Raw genomic sequence first — 20,229 nt, forward strand, 5'->3', positions numbered from 1 at the left:
AAGGTTTTGCAAATGGGGTAGCAAGCTAAGTGGGCTTGATTGTGGGGAAAAACTCCACAGTTAAGCGCGCTTGAGCCAGAGGAGTTCTGGGATGGGTGACCTCCTGGGAAGTCCTGGTTACCGGGTGCAAGCCCCGGAAGTGATGATTGATGCTATGTGATTCGTTCTCCACATTTCACTAGTTTCAATCCCACTTCTTCACCCCTGTGAGCATCACCCGATGCAATGAGTGCTAAGTGAACTATTCAAAAATCATGAGAAATTAGTCAGTTACGACTACCTCTCATGGAAATGGTCATACGTTTGAATGACTTACTTAACGCAGTTGAATCCCAAAAATGATATCTAATATAATGCACTGCGTAAATCCCCCATACTTAAATTCAAAAAGAGTCAAGGGATCTCTACTTGAATGGTTCATGAGGCACAATACTTGCTAAGGTTTTGCAAATGGGGTAGCAAGCTAAGTGGGCTTGATTGTGGGGAAAAACTCCACAGTTAAGTGCGCTTGAGCCAGAGGAGTTCTGGGATGGGTGACCTCCTGGGAAGTCCTGGTTACTGGGTGCAAGCCCCGGAAGTGATGATTGACGCTATGTGATTCGTTCTCCACATTTCACTAGTTTCAATCCCACTTCTTCACCCCTGTGAGCATCACCCGATACAATGAGTGCTAAGTGAACTATTCAAAAATCATGAGAAATTAGTCAGTTACGACTACCTCTCATGGAAATGGTCATACGTTTGAATGACTTACTTAACGCAGTTGAATCCCAAAAATGATATCTAAAACAATGTAATAGTTAATATATGTTGGAAGTATGTAGGCTATTGAATATGATATGGACATGGCAAGATATGAATATGAATGTATTCCCCCCTAACTGATAGTATTGGAAATTTTATGAAATGAGGAAGATAAATGTTTTTCCAACAATTATTATTCTAGCTTTTTATGGAATTCTATGGTCAAAAGTTAGAAAATGATGTACCTTAACTTACTCTTTGGAATGGATGAGTTGTATGTGTGGTGGCTGCAAAATTCTGATCATATTCTTCTTCAAGTGGTTGAACAAGAAGAGTCATGGATAAACAGTTAAGATGACTTTCTATTGCTTCTACTAAAACTTGATGATTCTGCTCCAAAATGCTGAAAATAATAGTCTTCATGTCTTCAAAACTCATTGGTACAATTCCTACTATGTGAAAATATGTTCTGATGTTGAACATAGCGAGAAATTGTTGACTTAGTGGCCATTGATGGATGCCACTAGTCAACACCAAAACTCTCACCATTGATGAAAATGAGAGTCAAGATTTCCAAACACATCTTGCTAGGTACGAATAGTTTTGCCAATGTCAAGTCACCTAGAAGATCTGATGAGCATGGGACATTAATGTATCCCCATTGTTTGTCAGCATGAGAACTTGCCATTAAGACATGCAAGCCTCAAGGTGTCTTTCCAAGGAACTTAGAGTCAAAGGACTATGGACTCAATAATTTGCATTGAAGCAAGGCTTATTTACGAAATGAAAATGACAGGAAAGGGAAGATGAAAATCGAAGATGGCAATGGAGAGAAGAAATGGCAATGGGCAATAAGCATGTGAATGAGCCTCTTGCTTTTATTTGTGGGTTATGAATGGACAAAAATAGATGGAAAGTGTATGTGAATGTAAATGGAAAATATGGAGGAAAATGAGATGAATGGTTTATTATGAGGTATGGATGTGATGGAGACAATAGTATCTGAAAGTTTTTCAAGTTTTCGGATTTGATTTTGCATTAGCATATTTCCTCTTTGTTGCTGGTCATCCTCTTATGAAATAAATTGGTCTCTTAGAGAGACACCATTCACTTGTAGTCATTTGTCCTTCCTCATGGAACCTGCAAAAAAACTAATACTTCTTGTGCAATGGAATGTAAGATTATCAAAGGAGAGAGATGGCCAATCTCTCTAGTTATGATATTTACACACAAAACTAAGAATATGTATTAATGAAACAAGTTCTCAAAGAAAAAATCAAAAGAATTTATACCTGCTTTGGAATTAGTGCCTCAAGTTGATGTTGCTTTTTTTTCAGCAATTTATTTCATTATTTACCATTTCAAACTCTAATGATGGATTTCTCATTGTGTAGATCTTGTTGAGATCTTTCCAATGACACTTGAATCATCAAAATATGATTTTGTATGAGAAAGATAGGCTAATTTGAACAATGAGATTTTTCAGCTGCGGAATGGCTTTAGCTGCAGAATGGCTTTAGCTGTGGAATGACTTTAGCTACAGAATGCACGCAATTTCTGTAGCTAAAAATCTTGAATAAAAAGTTAGACATTGCTTTTTCATCATCAGTCCAAAATTAATCAATACCTTCAGAAAAGTGAGTAGATAACTTATTTGTTTCATTGATTCAAAATTGTTTTTTTTTTCTTGACATGCGGTGACTTAGTGTAGCGACTTAGTGATAACACACACCTTGACTTCCCTTTGACCTGGGTCTTTTCATCGATTTGGATCAAATGATTAGGACACCATCCATGTATTGACATTTTCCCAGCTACCCATGTGGCTTGTTTCGTCTCTTGACACCTATAACCTAAAGAAGTATGAAAATGGCTACGAAATTGCCAGCTACCTGCGGAATCAGGCTACATTCCATAGCTAAAAGACAGCCAACCATCAATTTTCTGATTTAAGTTATTGGAAAAGAGATTTTATGCAGCCAAGTACCAGGGAGAGAGAGCCTAAGATCACAACTGGTGCACAAGACCAATTATTCATGATTTGATATATTTTTTTTAATTTTCTTCACTGTCTGCCTGAAAAATAATAACTTTGTAAATGGTATATGAATTAAAATAGTTTTAGTGATGAAAATATATCAGAGTAATGGAAGTGTATGATCTTTTCAACAGCTTTGTTGACTCCTTCGGGCTCTGTCCTCATAATGAGACCCATTCTGCCTTTTTTTACTGTGTAAACACCAATGTAGAAGACGGATATATGAAAATAGAGTGGTTATGTGGCAGAAAAACGATTGTATGAACAAGAAATGAAGAATACCATGGAGAAAATTGATGGGTATGGAATTGGAAAAATGCTGAGTACGAAATGAAGAAAGATTTTCGAAGCAAGAAGACTTGTATGATCAGAAATAGATGAAGGCTATAAAACTTGGTGTACAGATAGACAGTGTGGAGGCAGAGTATCCCTCATGAATAGAATCATGAGACTGAACGGAGTTCGAGTGGTTTGAGTTCATAAGAAAAAGGCTGCGGGAGTTTCGGTGAGGAAAAGCCACGTCGATCAGTTCATTAATAACCTCTAAGAGTCCTTCCTTCCGAATCTGAAACACTCACGTCATTTAAGTAACCGTTCAAATAGTGTTATATTCAACCATATTGTTGTTAATCAGGAAGTGGTAGAGCCATGTCCAATTAGGATAAGTCATGTAATCAGTCGTTAAACAGTGTAATAGTGAAGTGCGAGACATGGTGGGAGACATGGTTGAGTGGAATAATGAAGTATGAGTTAAAAACGGAAAGAATTAAGTTGTGAGACGAGGTGGAGTAAGGTTAAATGCCAGCACATAATTGATTTCCGAATCAGAACTCCTTTACCGAATTAAATCATAGCCTGTTCATTAATTTAAACTCATTTTTCTTCATGCGGCATGCAAAAAGAGGCTTTAGAGAAACGAGAATTTCTCCCAAACTGCTACGAATTTCTCAAAACCATTTCTGGGTTATCTAATTGACCATATTACCGAAAAAACAAATGTTTTATTTTTCCCAAATTCGTCTCCATTTGGCCAGATCGTGCAGTTAAAGTTTGACATTTTTTCCTGTTTTGTGTTTTTCCTAAATTGCTGTGGTTGAATTTCATTTACAGGTCTACTGTTTATGCTTATTGATTCCTGATGGCCGTGGTTTTGAAATTGTTTGTAGTAAATGAAATCTACTTTACAGGTAGTGTAGTACTCATGTGCATGATCAGTTGACAAACCAAGGCACCGGCTTCCTTTATCTGATCAAAACTGCTTTCCCACTCAATATTCTTCAGGTTAGTATCGGACTCATGGTCTTTTATAGCCAATTTTGCACTAGTTGAATGACAAATTTACATAGAATTTACACCACCTTTCTAAATCAAAACACCAGCAAGTGCAACATCGATATTTATTATTTTTCTTGCAGTTTCTAAAGCACAAAATGTAGCTACAGCTTCCATACTAGGAGTAACCTCACGATAGCCAGGACGACCTCCAAGCTTTGCATCTAAGCCACCAACTGGGAACCTACTGCCAAAAGGCCCTGTTGCCAGATCATCTTTGAGATTGTGTGTTACTACATTTACCTTTCCAAGCTCCTTTTCACCATCGTCATAATGACACTTGTACCCAAATCGTCATCTAATATCAGTACCAAAATTACTACAAAGAATGTAGATTTTCTATTGAGGCCATAGTGGAAGCTAGGATTGAAGATAGCCATAGGTTGTTTTCCCTTTTCTCTTCTCTGAAATTGTGAAATTTTATAAATATGATTAATGATTTTCAATTTCAGGCAGCAAAGACTTCAAGGTAAATATGCTGAAAACGGGACTTTGACTGAGGTCTTATGCTGATTTTTTATCTATCTGGGCTGGGTGACTAGGATAGGATCCATGTCAGGACAACTTCAGAGATGCCCATGTGGTCGGTTTCTTTATTGGATGCCTGTAACCTTCTAAACCTTGGAATTAGCTACGAAATTCATAGTTAGCTACGGAATTAGGCTGCATCTCGCAGCTAAGTTGCAAAATCTTACTAAAACAGGACACAATGTTTTGAGGACCACTATAAACCATAACCAGTCAATCTTAGATAGCTGAACCTATCAAAGAAATTGGGTTTCATTTTTTATTTTCTTTTTTTCTTTTGAATCAATTGAAATGATGAAGTTTATTTTGTCTCCCTTTTTTTTTCTTTTTTTTTCTCACATAATAATCCTTTTTCTGATCCTCCAGATCACACAAAGTGCAGGAGGAGAGCATACTCAAGAAATTATTAATTTTTTTTTAGATGTAAGAAATAAGGTCTCCAATAAGAGATCTCCTATTTATACAAAAAGATGAGAAGCCATCTTATTAATGAGAGTCCATGAATCTCTCCCTCTACCTATAGAGTCCTAATCAAAATAGGAACTGATAAGACACATGTATTCTTAGAGTTTCAATACAATTAGGAGATGTGACACATATCCTCATGATCTCATGATTATCTCCACTCAAATTCGAATTTGGCCTTAGGGTGACACATAAAGGTCTTCTAGAAGTCTCCTTTTAACCTACACATGTCAACAATCTCAACCCATGTGTTAGGTATAAGCATATGCACATTATTTCTAATTTTTAACCACAAAATCATTTAAAAAGGCTAAAAATTAATAAAGTTTGGTAAAACATAAATGTGGCCCAATGAGAATGAATGTGGGATGAATGTAGTGACATAGTAGTGAAATGGAGGTGAAATGGAAATAATATAATGGACATAATAGTGAAAGTGTAATGGAAATGAATAACATTTTCAAGACCCAACAAATACAATGCTCTTTCTCAAAGACAAACTATCAGCACTTCCTTACAAATTACAAAATTCCAGCCTCCTGGATCTCTCAGATGAGGGATCCAATTATAGATGTCTGCAAGGGTGTGAGTCATCTCTGGGTTTTTTATTAGTGTCATTTCACTTGTTGTCCTTGGTTCCACTTCGAGATTTCTTGGATCTCTTACTCATCACTGGCCAAATTCAGAGAGGCAAGTGTCATATGAGAAGTTTCTAGAAGATTCCATGAGCATCCACTTAGCAAACTGTCTCGGACATTTGTACATCCTCGCTCATCACACCCCATAGAAGGCCTCTTTAGTATGCATCACACCTGGCTAGTGTAGAAGTCAGTATGCATCACACCCTGATAGCGGAGCAGTCAGTATGGTCCAATTTTGGCCAGTTCTGAGTGGTTTTTCAGGTGGAACTTTTGGGGAATGATGTAATCAGTTGACCATGATCCTTTAGGGTATGAAACAACAATTTTAGGGGTTAAAGAGCCCTTGGTTTATCGACATATAAGATTGGGGTTACAGTGCCCAAATATGTCTATAATAGTTGCCCCCTAAAGCATGCAACTATAAATCTTTTGATGTCGAGTGAAATGCTTTATCATGAGGATCCGAGGTATTCAAACTGGAAGGTGACCTGTATAAGATACAATACAATACATCATCATCATATTATTTTCATGATCTAGTTGAGCCGAGCATTCCCATGCTCAGCTTTATAAATTCATTTTCTTGTACATAGGACAGACAATCGTCTGTAGGTGCAGACTAGTGATTCGTCATACGAAGAGTCATCTTCCCTGGCTTAGATGACTATCTATGTAGCTCCTGTGTACATTTTATGTCTTTTTATCCATGAATATATCACAACCTGGATGGATGAAGCTAGATTCAGGGTCTTCAAACTCGTTCAATCTTTGCCCGATGTACAAGTCGATCCATGTGAAAAGATGTCTTGAAGTCAAACATGGAAAGACATCGCCTGATTACCAGCCAATAATGTAAGTTGTTAACAAGTGCGAGAGGAATCACTGAAAATGATAATGACCCTCAAGGTACTACAGTACAATTCACGTGGTGTGAATATATGATTCGATGTCGAACACCATGCGAAATCTTTCGGTCGAAGGCCATTGATGTAAACCTATCGCCGAAAGTGAGAAACTTGCACTTGAGGCATGCAAGCTTCGAAATATTGAAAGGGTTGTTTCTAAGTCAAATTCTTGGATAATGAGCTGATGTCAACAAGAAGTGACCCATCGTAGGAGGGCCTTAATGTATCCCACATCTACTACACGAAACGAAGCAAATAATTTTCTGGAGGTGAAAATGATCGATGACACAAGGCTTAGTTATGGCGGTCATGAAAAAATGGACGTTGAAGGTGTTATCTCAAAATCAAGCCCTGGAAGGCTGCAAACCAGGAAGATTTCAAGTAACTGTTTCAAACCAATCTTTTGACTAAGGTTTAGCCTCCTTAGCCTGAGAGGGCTCTCTCAAAAGGTTATTGATTTTGATTAAAAAATAAGAGGGCTAACTCTTGTGAACTAACAGTGACAAATATGAAGGTTGGACAAACATTACATAAGTTTCCATTGGGCCTATGGAGTCAATAAAACCTCAGCAAATAATGATACAGCCTTTACATAGAATTCAGGGCATGTGGCATTTAAATGTTCAAAACACAACTCTTATAAAACCACAGTTCATGAATGTGTACAGGAAATCAGAGCAGCATAAGTGAATTCTGAGTGATTACACATCTATGCAACTGTAAAATAAATCAAGGATAAAGTAAAACCACACATCTTGAACATAGAAACACTTTATGAATCCTGAGAAGAAAAGCAGTTCTATTATATTACCGAACTCTGTTTTTCTACATAAGCCAAAACAGTACTCTGTTTTATAAAATCTCCCAACCCTCATAACCTTGTTGTTTTAGCTATATATAGAGTGTTTATTCTAACTGATTCGAGCTTCCTCCTCCAGCATGAGGGGAGCTTGATAATTACCTCTAATGACACCTATTAACCTTTAAATAACTAATAAATGCAACAAAGTGCTGATTGTAGTTCTTAGGAGTTCTAAATCTACTATGACTCTAACTCTATATTATATTCATGATGGCTTCTCTTCGTTCTTTGACATCTGGAGTTTGGCTGAGATAGCTGTGATGGACCTTTAATGCTCCATGTTTGTCTTCAATGACACATCCTTTCCGTTACCCTAAAACATAGGCCCCTGTTTGTCGGTCCTTGATGTGCTGCTCCATTTTGGTCATTCAACACTAGAAAGCAGATAACTGATATCCAATTGTTAATTCTTCATGAGGGATATGCACCTTGGTCTTAGCAAATCTGTTCTTCCAATAATATCCTCCAACTTTGCATAACCCAGCTGTGCAAGAATACCTCTAACCTCTTCTGCAACATACAAGAAAGAGTTAACCAAATCTCCAGGTATACCAGGAAACCGTGCCCGCAATTCCTCTCTCTGGCTTCATAGTTCTTACGATCCATGCATTTGCAATTTTCTGAGCATAAAATATTTGCTTGGAAACATTCGCAATACTTTTTCAAACATCCAAACTTCTAAAAGACTTTGCCAACCGATACAATGATGCACCTTGGAGCCTGTCAAGGACATTTTTACAGTTGATATCGCTGAGCAGGTTTTCTTCACATGCATCCTTCAAATCACCGATGTCATATTTATCTGCTGCTCGAAGTAGAGCCAACCTGTGTGTGTAAAACTCATTAGGAGTAATACATTCATATATATATATAGCTCAAAACAGCCTTGCATGCCTTAATAGATATGTCATCGATATTAATTGTCGATGATTCCTTTTCCTTCAAGTCATGAGCAAACCAATTTTCAAAGAAAGGTGATCTAGCAGCTAGAATAGCACGGTGAGCACCGATGCTCCCATATAGGACAAGCTTCTGAATTTGTGTAACGTCGGCACCGCCTTGATTGTCCTCTATAAAGATGCTCAAACTGTGAATATTCTGGAATTTTACACACTTCAAGACAACTGGTTTTCCCTCAAGATTATCTGGTGATAAAACCACGATATCACTTGGAGGAAAGTTATTTACATCCCTCCATATTTCCAGCTTAATTTAACGGGCCTGGCTTTGTCAGCCCTTGAGAAATCATAAGAAAACCTGTTAGTTACAAGCACAGAAATTTACTTTCCTAAACATAGACAAGAGACATTCTGGAAATAATGAATTCATCCTGCCGAATGCAACAAGTGGAATTAGATTCCTTGCAGTGGGCCTAGGAAAATTGTGGACTCAATAATCACATTCTTGTTTCAAGTTTCAGTCTCAATCCATTCTTCAGTTTTACTTGCCACCACCAATTTTGAGGAACTCTGGTGTTGTCCAATTGTTTCACATTTTACAATTTCTTTCAACTTCTCCAATGCTGCAGAATACGAGGGATGAAGTTTTTCTATTGAATCTACATGTAACCTGTAGTTGCTAGATTTATTATTATCAGCTTTTTCAAGTAGCTTTCTGAAACGTTTAACCTCCTCTTTTCGCAATAAGGTGAAACAGCTTCCTGATCGCCCTGCCCGGGCAATACGACCAGCACGGTGAACGTATGTCTTTGCATATGAAGGCATGTCATAGTTGACAACATTCATCACACCTTCCACATCCATCCCACGGGTCATTTCATCAGAAGCAACTAGCACTTCAACATCTCCTGCCCTAAATGCATCCAATGCTTTACTTCATGAAGATTGATGTTGTAAGCTTGAATACTCAATTATCCTTAAGGCCAGCCCTTCGAAACAATTCAATAAGGTACATAACCTATGGGTAGAAAAAACAGAAGATGTGAAAACAATGGTCTGCTCCCCTTTCAAAAGCTGCAACAGTTTGATCAAGGTGGAATGACCTTGACTAATACGACCACTTTTCTGGCAAAGAGAAGCAAATGTCAACCATGTGTCTATGTCCTCTGTCGGTGGAAGAACTAATGCACGAACAACTAGTAATGTTTGCCAAACCTCAACATTTCGTTTGGTTCCTTGTATCCGATCAATCCACAAAAATTAGAACATGAGGCGTATACTTAAATGCAAACACATTTCGTTTGTCAAAAGCCCATCAACAAAGGGACCAGTAATGAACAAAGTCGTTGCTTGATATGGGCATGATTGGTACAAAGGCTTTGTTGAAGAAACTTTGAATCTTTTCTGGATGGTATTTGTCATAATTTTTGCAACGCATGTCGTCACTATTTCAAGCAGAGATAAGACTGATCCTAGAAGATTTAGCTGCAATTCAATGACCGTAGCAATGCTAACACCCACCAAAAGGATCACAAGTGAAAACTGGATTTTCCGACTGAAATCCTTTTGGAAAAAGAGTGTTTCCAAAAGAACGGTACAAGGAATAATTGCCAACTTGGTCATTTGATAGAATCCAACAGAATTAAAACCCAGACAGAGTTTCAGAAGTCCAATAGAGATACCATTCAAAATACCAAACCCCATTACAGCCCATGCATCAAATGGCTTATGTTCAAACAGTTTCAACCATAATGCTACATGCAGAGAACAGAACGTAACCCGAAGATGCCAGCCGGTCAATGTTGTGGCAAAGCTAAATCCAAGAGTGCTGATGAGCGCCTTGTTGCAGATGACTATAGAAACAGAGGAAATAACAGAGAGATTTAAAGCTCAAATAGTTCCCAGCTGAAACCCCGTGCTCTCTGTCATGTTTGCCCTGTATTATCGCTTTGCTCTCCCGGTAACCACTAGCACGCCCAGATTGAATCGACCAAAACCGCTGAGTAAAATACAACTGCAAACATGTGCCAGTACCAAGACACCTAACGACCTAATGATAAGGATAAGCGGTCGAATTGACAGGCAAAGGGTATAAGCTGATGACTGATAATGGATTTTGAGGGATATGACAGCTGTGTAAGATTGGCTATGGATTAGGACAAATCCCCAATTTCGTAGCGCAGCGAGTGCAAAATATGAATTATGCGCTACGAAATCACCTAGACAATTTCAGCTTTGAAATTTTTTTCTTGAGTGATAACAGTGGCTCCACTTGGGATAGTGTGCTCCTGTGGTACACTAAGAACTCGTAGGTCCAGTGCTTTATCTTTTTATGATGAACAAAAATTTATTTGACAAACATCTTCTTCAAGCTTCTTGGGCCTTCACCTCGGGCTTAAGCTTGATGATGACTGTAGGAGAAAGAAATCTACATCTACTGAAAAATAAATGCTCAGTCAACCTTGAGCTTATTTGCATTTTCCTACCTACCTACCCTAACAATTCAAACTTCTTTCAGCTCAATCAATGTGAAATTTCCAATGTAGCCAATCATTTGTCTTATCTGATGTTTGATTTCTTTGACTGCATCGGAGTTCAGAGCCAATATGATATTGTGATGACCGCTGCCACTGAAATTGCCTCTGATCTTCATAGAAAAACTGAAACACTGGAGAGTAAAACTCTTCCATGTAGTCAGCTATAGGATCCCAGAATACATGGTTCTCGTAACTTTCTGGTTGTGCAAACTGATCTTCAACAGCAGTGTACTCTTCCTCAATCGTGAAAGAGAAAGGAAGCAACACTCTCTCCTTGTGTTCTGCCATAGAAAGCTGCTGAAAATAATGATCATGATTATGAAGACTATATGCCTGAATTTGACCTTGTAAACCTTCAATGTCTTTCTCAATATCTTTAGCAAATTCATCCAAAAATTTCATCTTATCCTCTGCCTTACACTCAAATGACTTTAGATATGAGGACAAGGACAAAGAAAAATTTTCGTTTGTTTCTCCATTACTATGATCATTATTCCATTGTTTGAAACCTTGAATTGAAGGAGAGTTTGCCACCGCATCTGATCTATCTATCCATTCCTCCAAAAACATAAGCCAAAAGTCTTCAAATGACTTAATGGATTTGGCAGGAAAGCTTTCAATCCATTGTTTACATTTCCCTTGAAGTGAATCATAGAACAACATAATGCAAACATCCTCATGCTTAACTCTAAGAAGCTCTGTAAAATCACAAAAATCTGATATATGCTTCAAAGCTAAACTCAGATCTTCTCCGTTGAATTTTGGACCATTCCTTAGAAAATATGCATCCTTGGGAAAATGATTTGGGAAACCATGAATTCCTGAAATATTTATGCATGCATACCTTGAAATAAGAATGGTAGCATCTGGGTCCTTCATAACTCCAGTGGAATCACCATGAATGTATGAATTTCGAATTCTTCAACAATGGAGTCGCCAAGGTAGATTGCAGCCTCGAAAATCCTTCTGAGCTCCTGCTACCTTTAGAAGTTCAGCTTCATAATTTCAGGAATGAGTAATCTTCAGGCTCCCGACAGACGCACCAAAATGTTATCTCAAAATCAAGCCCTGGAAGGCTGCAAACCAGGAAGATTTCAAGTAACTGTTTCAAACCAATCTTTTGACTAAGGTTTAGCCTCCTTAGCCTGAGAGGGCTCTCTCAAAAGGTTATTGATTTTGATTAAAAAATAAGAGGGCTAACTCTTGTGAAATAACAGTGACAAATATGAAGGTTGGACAAACATTACATAAGTTTCCATTGGGCCTATGGAGTCAATAAAACCTCAGCAAATAATGATACAGCCATTACATAGAAGTCAGGGCATGTGGCATTTAAATGTTCAAAACACAACTCTTATAAAACCACAGTTCATGAATGTGTACAGGAAATCAGAGCAGCATAAGTGAATTCTGAGTGATTACACATCTATGCAACTGTAAAATAAATCAAGGATAAAGTAAAACCACACATCTTGAACATAGAAACACTTTATGAATCCTGAGAAGAAAAGCAGTTCTATTATATTACCGAACTCTGTTTTTCTACATAAGCCAAAACAGTACTCTGTTTTATAAAATCTCCCAACCCTCATAACCTTGTTGTTTCAGCTATATATAGAGTGTTTATTCTAACTTATTCGAGCTTCCTCCTCCAGCATGAGGGGAGCTTGATAATTACCTCTAATGACACCTATTAACCTTTAACTAACTAATAAATGCAACAAAGTGCTGATTGTAGTTTTTAGGAGTTCTAAATCTACTATGACTCTAACTCTATATTATATTCATGATGGCTTCTCTTCGTTCTTTGACATCTGGAGTTTGGCTGAGATAGCTGTGATGGACCTTTAATGCTCCATGTTTGTCTTCAATGACACATCTTTTCCGTTACCCTGAAACATAGGCCCATGTTTGTCGGTCCTTGATGTGCTGCTCCATTTTGGTCATTCAACACTAGAAAGCAGATAACTGATATCCAGCTGTTAATTCTTCATGAGGGATATGCGCCTTGGTCTTAGCAAATCTGTTCTTCCAATAATATCCTCCAACTTCGCATAACCCAACTGTGCAAGAATACCTCTAACCTCTTCTGCAACATACAAGAAAGAGTTAACCAAATCTCCAGGTATACCAGGAAACCGTGCCCGCAATTCCTCTCTCTGGCTTCATAGTTCTTACGATCCATGCATTTGCAATTTTCTGAGCATAAAATATTTGCTTGGAAACATTCGCAATACTTTTTCAAACATCCAGACTTTTAAAAGACTTTGGCAACCGATACAATGATGCACCTTGGAGCCTGTCAAGGACATTTTTACAGTTGATATCGCTGAGCAGGTTTTCTTCACATGCATCCCTCAAATCACCGACGTCATATTTATTTGCTGCTCGAAGCAGAGCCAACCTGTGTGTGTAAAACTCATTAGGGGTAAGACATCCATATATATATATATATATAGCTCGAAACATCCTTGCATGCCTCAATAGATATGTCATCGATATTAATTGTCGATGATTCCTTTTCCTTCAAGTCATGAGCAAACCAATTTTCAAAGACAGGTGATCTAGCAGCTAGAATAGCACGGTGAGCACCAATGCTCCCATATAGGACAAGCTTCTGAATTTGTGTAACTTCGGAACCGCCTTGATTGTCCTCTATAAAGATGCTCAAACTGCGAATATTCTGGAATTTTACACACTTCAAGACAACTGGTTTTCCCTCAAGATTATCTGGTGATAAAACCACGATATCACTTGGAGGAAAGTTATTTACATCCCTCCATATTTCCAGCTTAATTTAACGAGCCTGGCTTTGTCAGCCCTTGAGAAATCATAAGAAAACCTGTTAGTTACAAGCACAAAAATTTACTTTCCTAAACATAGACAAGAGACATTCTAGAAATAATGAATTCATCCTGCCGAATGCAACAAGTGGCATTAGATTCCTTGCAGTGGGCCCAGGAAAATTGTGGACTCAATAATCACATTCTTGTTTCAAGTTTCAGTCTCAATCCATTCTTCAGTTTTACTTGCCACCACCAATTTCGAGGAACTCTGGTGTTGTCCAGTTGTTTCACATTTTACAATTTCTTTCAACTTCTCCAATGCTGTAGAATACGAGGGATGAAGTTTTTCTATTGAATCTACAGGTAACCTGTAGTTGCTAGATTTATTATTATCAGCTTTTTCAAGTAGCTTTCTGAAATGTTTAACCTCCTCTCTTCGCAATAAGGTGAAACAGCTTCCTGATTGCCCTGCCCAGGCAATACGACCAGCACGGTGAACGTATGTCTTTGCATATGAAGGCATGTCATAGTTGACAACATTCATCACACCTTCCACATCCATCCCACGGGTCATTGCATCAGAAGCAACTAGCACTTCAACATCTCCTGCCCTAAATGCATCCAACGCTTTACCTCATGAAGATTGATGTTGTAAGCTTGAATACTCAATTATCCTTAAGGCCAGCCCTTCGAAACAGTTCAATAAGGTACATAACCTATGGGTAGAAACAACAAAAGATGTGAAAACAATGGTCTGCTCCCCTTTCAAAAGCTACAACAGTTTGATCAAGGTGGAATGACCTTGACTAATACGACCACTTTTCCGGCAAAGAGAAGCAAATGTAAACCATGTGTCTATGTCCTCTGTCGGTGGAAGAACTAATGTACGAACAGCTAGTAATGTTTGCCAAACCTCAAAATTTCGTTTGGTTCCTTGTATCCGATCAATCCACAAAAATTAGAACATGAGGCGTATACTTAAATGAAAACACATTTCGTTTGTCAAAAGCCCATCAACAAAGGGACCAGTAATGAACAAAGTCGTTGCTTGATATGGGCATGATTGGTACAAAAGCTTTGTTGAAGAAACTTTGAATCTTTTCTGGATGGTATTTGTCATAATTTGTGCAATGCATGTCGTCACTATTGCAAGCAGAGATAAGACTGATCCTAGAAGATTTAGCTGCAATTCAGTGACCGTAGCAATGCTAACACCCACCAAAAGGATCACAAGTGAAAACTGGATTTTCCGGCTGAAATCCTTTTGGAAAAAGAGTGTTTCCAAAAGAACGGTACAAGGAATAATTGCCAACTTGGTCATTTGATAGAATCCAACAGAATTAAAACCCAGACAGAGTTTCAGAAGTCCAATAGAGATACCATTCAAAATACCAAACCCCATTACAACCCGTGCATCAAATGGCTTATGTTCAAACAGTTTCAACCATAATGCTACATGCATAGAACAGAACGTAACCCGAAGATGCCAGCCGGTCAATGTTGTGGCAAAGCTAAATCCGAGAGTGCTGATGAGCGCCTTGTTGCAGATGACTATAGAAACAGAGGAAATAACAGAGAGATTTAAAGCTCAAACAATTCTCAGCTGAAACCCCGTGCTCTCTGTCATGTTTGCCCTGTATTATCGCTTTGCTCTCCCGGTCACCACTAGTACGCCCAGATTGAATCGACCAAAACCGCTGAGTAAAATACAACTGCAAACATGTGCCAGTACCAAGACACCTAACGACCTAATGATAAGGATAAGCGGTCGAATTGACAGGCAAAGGGTATAAGCTAATGATTGATAATGGATTTTGAGGGATATGACAGCTGTGTAAGATTGGCTATGGATTGGGACAAATCCCCAATTTCGTAGCGCAGCGAGTGAAAAATATGAATTATGCGCTACGAAATCACCTAGACAATTTCAGCTTTGAATTTTTTTTCTTGAGTGATAACAGAAGGTATTGCAGTGGATGAGTTAATGAATGGATGGTGAATTCTCTGAATGACTTCTCTTGAACATATCGGTGACACTGAGATGGATTAGTAGCGCTAACCCCAAAAGATGGATGGTATGGAGGACCAATGGTGATATGACCGATGAACGGAATAACCCAACTCGACTCAATCATGGCGATGGATTGAAAGTGTCATGTTCAAGAGCGACCTGATACCAATAAAATTCTTCAAGTTTTCTTCCCTTTTTCCCCAGTCATTGCTGAATAGTACCTCTTTATTTTTGTCAAGCTTGAGGAGGATAACATATTCTTGTTCTATAATTTTCCCTTCGGGCAAACCTGTCACTATGTTTTAGCAAGTCTAGCGACAGTGAAACTCATTCTTGTCTGAGTGGACAAGTTTGTCGCTATTGTTTTAACGAATTTAATGACAAACACAACTCGGTCCTTTTCATGTTTAGAGATTTTGAAAAGGGACGAAAAGAAAACTCCAGTAGTTCTTTTTTGTAGCATAATCCCTTAATTCCGAAAAAGATTAAAATAATACAAAAGGGATGACTTTCCAATCACTTTAGCGAGCCGAAAAAGACAAGCGCTTGAACTTTTTCATGAGGTAATCCCTCAGGACTGAAAATTTTAAAATACACAGGAGGGATGTCACTTCCAATCACTTTAGCGAGCTGGAGAGGCCAGTTGCTTGACAATCTTTTCATATTTAATGAGTCTAAAAAGGGTTTAAAGTGGACTCGTTTTTTGAGGAACGAGTCGTATCTGGGGTAGCAACTGGTTCCAGGTAATCTTGGAACTTCTCAAAACATGGTGATGTGAAGAGGGTGGCTAACAGGACCACTCGTCGTAGCTGTTCCTCAAAAAGGTAAACAATCAAGTGGAAGCGTATGATCAGCCAAAAGAATGGAGGTGATGGCAGGAACACAACCAAGGCTCAAAAGGTTGATATGATGGCAATCACAAAGGTTATTTACCAAGGGTGGATTCATTTTTTAACGAGCTTGAACCGGGAGAAACCATGCTCAGTGGTAGGTTTATTTTTTAATGAGCTTGAACCATGCGATAACATTGCTCATTGCCTTTTTATGTAGGCTAGAAACGACCAAACTACAAAGATAAAAACACTAAAAAGCTAAGGAACTACTGAGGTTAGGTAGGATGGTTTCATCAGTAGCTTAGACAAAAACCTTTCCTTTGCCTTGTCCGTAGCACAGACAATGGTGAGTGGTGGATCAGACCAATCACCTAACCTAAGAAGTTAAAAAACTAAAAAGCTAAAAAAACTAAAAAGCTAAAAAATGAAATTGGTCATTTTTTGCTTGCATAAAAAGGTTTGCATGCCCCCAGGCATCAAAAGAGAGTCTCTAGGAAACTTACTGTGGTTAAGCAGGATGATTTTTTGTCAGTGGTTAGACAAAACACTTCCTGCACTTTGTCTGTAGAATAGACGAAGGTGAAAGGTGTCAGAGACCAATCACATAACTCACAGGGAAACTTATTTTTTCAGCTGGGTTCGTCCGCCAAATAGACAAGGGTGCATGCCCCCTAAGCTTTGTTTCATTCACCAGACTACTCGCGGTAATTAGGTGGATGAAATGAAGGTTGAAGAGACACTCTTGATGCAAAAGGACCATTTAGAGATGATGTTTGACCTGAAGCTATGTTTGAACCGGGGAACGAAAGCTGGTCAATAGTGACAATTTTTCCTTCATGCGAGAAACACATCACTCGAAAGAGTGTTGAAACAATAGCTTCCATGTTGTAAACATAGTCATGTCCGAGGAGTAGATTGAAATCTAATGGTCCTTGGACTACCATCACGTTCAAGTGAACGGTTTTCCTTCTCAAAGTTATCGGCAACTTGGGAAGGATCCCTAATGGTCGAGTGGTTCCTTTATTAAATCCTAACAAATTCTGTGTAACGGGAATAAGCGATGGAGAACCAAGCACTTTCCAAGTAGTTGAGGAAAGGATACTCACTGAAGCCCCTTCATCTATGATAGTGCTAGGGACGATCATTTTGTAAACTTGTACTATGATTCGAAATGGTACATTATAAGGAAGGTGAGATCTTGCTAGTTGATTCCAATCAAAGGGAGCTATTAGACTGCTTGGAGGGGGTATCAAATAAACGGGTGAAATAACCCCTTGAGTAGTGGGAACTGGGGGATTCTCTTCTTGTTGTGAAGGAACGGGTGGATTGCCCCCAAGTTCATCAGACTCTGAATTGACAAAAAGAATTTGAACAGTATCGTTCTCACTCTCTTTGGGAATGATATCATCTGAAGGTGGATCTTCTGAACGCAAGACTGGGTCGACTGCCATCTCGTCTTGTTGACTTTGGTCCGGTGTGGAATCAGAAGATTTACTTTCAACAATAGGTGTTCCAACTGACGATTGAGTTATGTCAGTCGGATATTCAATTAGTAAAGGACTTGAGGTGAGTTTCTTGTATCCAGACGGAAGTCGCTGCGGTGAAGCAAGATGGTTATGCAAGACTCTTTTGGCCTCATCCAAAGAAGGACAACGGGGAAGATGATGGTCCCCTTCACATAATCCACATGGAGTTCTGACCTTTCCTTTCTGTCCAAGAATTTCATTTTCACTAGTTGATGGTGTGCTGTCAACATGATCACCAGAGGTTGATGACACCAGACAGTGCGAATGGGGAGATCATTCTCTCAAGATCCCCGGAATGCAAGGACAATCTCGATGAAAGTGGTTTCCTTTGCAAATTAGACAAGGATATTTTGGACATTTAGTGTGTGGATTTTCACTAGATGATTCATGGTTTCCCCCTTACTTAATTGACTTCTTCTTTTTGTTCTCCTTTCCTTTCTTCTTCTTCTCAGGCACTTGGTTACTAGCATCACTATTTTCCCCAAGCAAAGATGAAGAAGGGGAGGGAGAAACAAATGAAGAGGAAGGTGAAGGGTCAACTCCAGTATCAACTGGATGCTGATTCGATTGCTAAGGAATCACGTTATTTTGAACCACGGAGGTTGAGAATAGCCACACTGGCAGGCCGATAGTTAGACCTGGCAGAGAAAATGTGGCCATATGAGGTGCACCAATATTTCTCCAAGATGTAAAAGGGCTACGAATCCCCTCAAGAGGGATTCCATGATTGGTAGACTCCATTAACGTAACCTAAGATCAACAAAGGAACAGTGATGTTATTTCAAATTTAAATAAATTTTAGTGACGCTTTGACACAACTTTTCTTTTTCAATTTTTAAGAGCCGAGAAAAAGCTAAAGATGACTCTAGTCCCCTTTGATTTTTAATGAGCCTAAAGTAACAAGTGCTCAGATGGACCTTTTCTTTTAAGGAGTCAAAAAGGAATGAAAGTGACTGCTCTAGAAATCTAGATAGAGGGATTACCAAACCAATCGCAAAACTGCAAAATACACCTTAGTGATAAATTAAAGAGAAATTACCAAGGACTTATGTATGTCAGTCAATCTTCCCGGATGCTATGTTCAATGCATTGCGATCGACAGGGCGGCAGACACAGCTTCCTATGGATAAGGAATATAAGCCTATTGTGGTCTCCCAATATATACTTGATGGTACAGAGAGAACAAGTCCGTGCTAGCACTTATCATATCATAGAGGAGGAATCACCCAACCTTCGATGAAAATGATAGTTACTATATTTTACGATGCTGGAACACGTCTCTAGCCTAGACCTCTAGATATGTTGCGTTAGGTTCCAAAGCGTTGTTAAGTTCATTGAAATTTATTTTAGAGTTGATCTTGCTTAAAATTTTGACTTTCAAAGGTTCACCACATGATGTGTATGTAAAATTCCTAAATATGCAATCTAAAATGATAAAAAAACGTTGTTTATTTTTTAGCAATGAAATTCCTAGCTACTATGGAAAGAAGATTACAATTCTTTCAAACAGAGAGCAAAAAACACACACTAAATGCACTTTTCCTAAATCATTTTTCGCACACAGTCTAAATGCAAATGAAAATGCATGTATTTGTTTTCGTTCCCTTAATGTGAGAAATTCCGAAAAGGAAAATTGACTATAGATCTGAAATATTTTCTTCAAAGTGACATTTTGACAATTTCTTTTTCAAAATGAAAGAAAGACTTAAACGACACTTTTCAATTTCGAATAGAAAATTCTTTCGACACTTCAAATATCAAGAAATCAAATCAAATACATGACAAAATTTCAATCGACTATATAGACGAGGAAAAGTTTACGACACTCTTGTTTTTGACACAAAACGACAGTTACGACACTTTTTGCACCAAAACGACAGATCGATTTACACAACTTTTCGAGTAAGGATTGCAAATGATGGAAAAATACATAAACACATTTACTAATCCTAATCAATGGAGGCTAGTCTATGTAATGCAAGGAGCCTTTAGCAATGAGATATTGTTCATAAGCAGCGAAATCACTAAAGAGAGCTGAAAACAAGGACAAAACACCCAAATTTCAAGGAAAGAAATAGGATTACTCAGTCATCGCACATGTGCTTCACAGAAATAGGGATTC

General features: G+C 38.4%; 2 pseudogenes; both read right to left on the bottom strand.

The window, feature by feature from the left end:
* Positions 1 to 9,660: 9,660 nt before the first annotated feature.
* Positions 9,661 to 10,367, bottom strand: LOC149266966 (UDP-xylose transporter 3 pseudogene; annotated as a pseudogene).
* Positions 10,368 to 14,681: 4,314 nt separating this feature from the next.
* On the bottom strand, positions 14,682 to 15,364 carry LOC149266967 (UDP-xylose transporter 3 pseudogene; annotated as a pseudogene).
* Positions 15,365 to 20,229: the final 4,865 nt, after the last annotated feature.

This window comes from Pinus tabuliformis, chromosome 6 (genome assembly GCF_031772625.1).
Source record: "Pinus tabuliformis cultivar Carrire ecotype Pingquan chromosome 6, CPIR1, whole genome shotgun sequence".
Lineage (NCBI taxonomy): Eukaryota > Viridiplantae > Streptophyta > Pinopsida > Pinales > Pinaceae > Pinus > Pinus tabuliformis.